A 4,384-nucleotide genomic window follows, 5' to 3' on the forward strand; every position below is an offset into this window, starting at 1 on the left:
GAATCTGGCCAGCTTTTTTAAGTAAGCGAACTGATTCCCAAACATTAGCTTCTAAACTGATGCTGGACAGGTATCTTTTCCAGAATACTCAAACACGACTTGGAAGGCATTCTTTTAAAAGGAATAGAGAACTGATAAGGCCACTACCAATATGAAAGGCTGTATACGGCGTTACAACCAGGTCTGTGATCACCCTTCAGTTTTCGGCTACAGGTGGCCCATACGGAAGTTTGCTGTACGTTTTTAGAGTGTACTTCTGATCGACATGCTTCCTAGTGCCAAGCTTTTGCAACGCTTTTTGTGGAGGGACGCGAGGAACTCATTAACAAACATCAACTAGGTAACGCAATGACGACAACTAAATTGTGTGGCGGATCGGGACTCGAAGCCGGACTTCCCGCTTTACGCGAGCGACCGCCTTAACAGCTTCGGCTATCCGTGCACGAATCACGGCCAGATCCAAACATTTATATGTCGTCGTTGCTGTCTCACAACCCGTACCCTGACACACGCTGTGTAATTCCCGTAAAGGAGTGGATATTTTAACTGAAAGTCGCCGGCTGGTATCGGCGGATAAATACGATATTGCAGTGCCTGTGTTGTTAAGAGGAACGATGTAGTGTCCTTTTGGTCATGCAAGGCGAATATGTTGCTGTTTAAAAGACTATGACAGACAAGGGGAGAGGGAAATTAGAACTGTATTAATACCTTCAACTGCTAACGGGCGTTGATATATATCAATGGGGACATTTGAAAATGTGTGCCCCGACCGGGACTCGAACCCGGGATCTCCTGCTTACATGGCAGACGCTCTATCCATCTGAGCCAGCAAGGGCACAGAGGATAGCGCGACTGCAGGGACTATCTCGCTCACGCCTCCCGCGAGACCCACATTCTCACTCTGTATGTCCACACACAAAATTCATAGTGTCCCACCCCAACACACTCATTACTCGTGGAAGACATTCTTACCACCATAGTGCCCTCGGTGGATCAGATGGATAGAGCGTCTGCCATGCAAGCAGAAGATCCCAGGTTCGAGTCCTGGTCGGGGCACACATTTTTCAACTGTCTCCATTGATATATATCAAAGCCCATTAGCAGCTGAAGGTATTAATACAATTCTAATTTCGTTCTAGACGGCTGCAGGTCATCAATGTCCGAAAGAACAGACACCATATCCATGTAAGTATAAAGGGGAGAGGGGGTTGGTCTGGCTAACACAATCCCCAATCCGCTTTCATCACCAAAAATTCTTCGCATGCGAAAATATTTGCGGCTTTCCTGGGCTGAAAGAGCCGGTGATGATGGAACAGAGAGAAGACAACGTCAGTGAGAGAGAGAGAGAGATAGAGAAAGACAGTTGGATGAAGGCAAAAGCAGGATGAGCCAGAGAGAGAGAGGAGATACTGATGGTGAGTGAGAGACAGTGGCAGTAAAAGAGAAAGAGTGATCAGTGGAGATAGGTGGAACTGAAAGAGAGAGGAGTCGGTGGTAGAGAGAAGAAAATGATGTTGGGAGGGAGAGAAAGAGAGATGAGATATTGATGGTGAGTATGACAGTGGCAGTAAAATAGGAAGAGAGATGAGTGGAGATAGAAGTGGTGAGACCGAAAGAGGGAGGAGTCAGTGAGCATGAAAAATACATGGTGAAGTTGGTGTCCCTCCCCTCTAACCCCCCCACCCCCCTCCCACCTCACCAGAATTTATGAGATGATGAGGTACGATGGAGACATTGCAGTGGGAAACAAAGACAAAAAGAAACAGTGTAAATGACGGAGGAAACAGTGGCACTGGGATACACTTTAAATGAATGGGAGAGAAAGGAGCAGTGGGAGAAAGACGTGTGTAGACAGTGGCAGTGAGAGGGAGATGGTGAGTGTGAAGGCTTAACTACAACGAGAGACTGAGTGAAAGGATTTAGTTGTGTTGAAAGCGAGCGAATATGTTCGGATGCCAATATTTTTGGTGAACAAGGCGGAACGAGCCACTGAGCTAGCTGGTCCCCCACTTGTCTGTCAGAGTATTTTAAACAGGAACATATTTACCTCGCATGTCCGAAGAAACATTCCATCGTTCTTCTCAACAATACATGCACTGCAATATGGAATTCGTTAATGTACATTGGTATGACAAACTTAAGGATAGAAGTAACTTTTGAATGACGCGTCTCTGAAAAGTACATAGCCCGATGAAACTTTGATCTTACAGGGTCATTATAATTAAACTTTCGCTACTTCTGAGGGTCTCCGTGAAAAAAGGGTGATAGCAGGACAATGAAATTTTGTGGAGACATTTGTAAGGCCATGCGGAAGAGAAGTAACGAACAAACCACTGAAAGGAACGCACTTTAATTTCCACATGAGAGCGTAACTTCTGTTAACTGTGCACAGTGTTTACGTTCCAGCTTACGAACGTTGCTCAGTGTGACGATCATCGGCGTCCACGATAAACTAGTGGCGTACTAGAAGTTACTCTACTGCTACACGAAACATCTCGGCTGGGATGTTGGCTGCCTCCCTCGCTATGCTCATCTTCGCCTTCCAACGTCTGTCAGTCTCCCGTTGATAAACACTGTACTTCAGGCAACCGCACAGCCAGAGATTACACGCGTTAAAATCTGGTGATCTTGGTGAGCACGCTGTTTGGAGCGATCGGCCAAAGACGCAGTTATCTCCAAATAAGTTACCGAGTGACGTCGTGAGCAAAGTGAGGTAAGGCTTCATCGTGCGTCAGAAGAGTTGAGAAAGATCTCTCTCCCGTAGAGCAGGGACCGTATGTCGGCGAAGCAGACCGCAGTAACGTGTGCCGTCCACGCTGCGTGTCCTTGGCCCTTGGCGTCCAAGTTCCTCAAAGAAAAATGGACCAATTATGAACTGTACCGTGAAGCAAGCCACACCACACAGAGGAAAGGCCGCTGGACCTGACGGGATACCAGTTCGATTTTACGCAGAGTGCGCGAAGGAACTTACCCCGCTTCTTGCAGCGGTGTACTGTAGGTCTCTAGAAGAGTGTAGCGTTCCAAAATATTGGAAAAGGGCACAGGTCATACCAGTTTTCAAGAAGGGATATCGAACAGATGTGCAGAACTAGAGACCTATATTTGTAACGTCGATCAGTTGCAGAATAATGGAACACGTATTATGTTCGAGTATAATGACTTTTCTGGAGACTAGAAATCTACTCATTAGGAATCAGCATGGTTTTCGAAAAAGACGATCGTCTGAAACCCAGCTCGTGCTATACGTCTACGAGACTCAGAGGGCCATAGACACGGGGTGCCAAGTAGATGCCGTGTTTCTTGACTTCCGCAAGGCGTTCGATACAGTTCCCCACAGTCGTTTAATGAACAAAGTAAGAGCATATGGACTATCAGACCAACTGTGTGATTGGATTGAAGAGTTCCTAGATAACAGAACGCAGCATGTCATTCTCAATGAAAAGAAGTCTTCCGAAGTGAGAGCGATTTCAGGTGTGCCGCAGGGGAGTGTTGTAGGACCGTTGCTATTCACAATATATATAAATGACCCTGTGGATAACATCGGAAGTTCACTGAGGTTTTTTGTGGATGATGCTGCAGTCTATCGAGAGGCTTTAACAATGGAAAATTGTACTGAAATCCAGGAGGATCTGCAGCGAATTGACGCATGGTGCAGGGAATGGCAATTGAATCTCAATGTAGATAAGTGTAATGTGCTGCGAATGCATAGAAAGAAAGATCCTTTATCATTTAGCTACAATATAGCAGGTCAGCAACTGGAAGCAGTTAATTCCATACATTATCTGGGAGTACGCATTAGGAGTGATTTAAAATGGAATGATCATATGAAGTTGATCGTCGGTAAAGCAGATGCCAGACTGAGATTCATTGGTAGAATCCTAAGGAAATGCAATCTGAAAACAAAGGAAGTAGGTTACAGTACGCTTGTTCGCCCACTGCTTGATTACTGCTCACTGGTGTGGTATCCGTACCAGATAGAGTTGATAGAAGAGATAGAGATGATCCAACGGAGAGCAGCGCGCTTCGTTACAGCATCATTTGGTAATCATGAAAGCGTTACGGAGATGATAGATAGACTGCAGTGGAAGACTCTACAAGAGAGACGTTCAGTAGCTCAGTACGGGCTTTTGTTGAAATTTGGAGAACATATCTTCACCGAGGACTCAAGCAGTATATTGCTCCCTCCTACGTATATCTCGCGAAGAGACCATGGGGATAAAATCAGACAGATTAGAGCCTACACAGAGGCATACCGAGAATCGTTCTTTCCATGAACAATACGAGACTGGAACAGAAGGGAGAACCGATAGAGGTATTCAAGGTACCCTCCGCCACACACCGTCGGGTGGATTGCGCAGTACGGATGTAGATGTAGATGGGCGTT

General features: G+C 46.0%; 2 non-coding genes across 2 annotated transcripts; one reads left to right on the top strand and one right to left on the bottom strand.

Moving 5' to 3' along the window:
- Positions 1–761: 761 nt before the first annotated feature.
- On the bottom strand, positions 762–836 carry Trnat-ugu (transfer RNA threonine (anticodon UGU)). Its single transcript has one exon. It is a non-coding gene; the product is annotated as a tRNA-Thr (tRNA).
- Positions 837–981: 145 nt separating this feature from the next.
- Positions 982–1,056, top strand: Trnaa-ugc (transfer RNA alanine (anticodon UGC)). The gene has a single exon. It is a non-coding gene; the product is annotated as a tRNA-Ala (tRNA).
- The last annotated feature ends 3,328 nt before the right edge of the window (positions 1,057–4,384 follow it).

This window comes from Schistocerca gregaria, chromosome 10 (assembly GCF_023897955.1).
Source record: "Schistocerca gregaria isolate iqSchGreg1 chromosome 10, iqSchGreg1.2, whole genome shotgun sequence".
Lineage (NCBI taxonomy): Eukaryota > Metazoa > Arthropoda > Insecta > Orthoptera > Acrididae > Schistocerca > Schistocerca gregaria.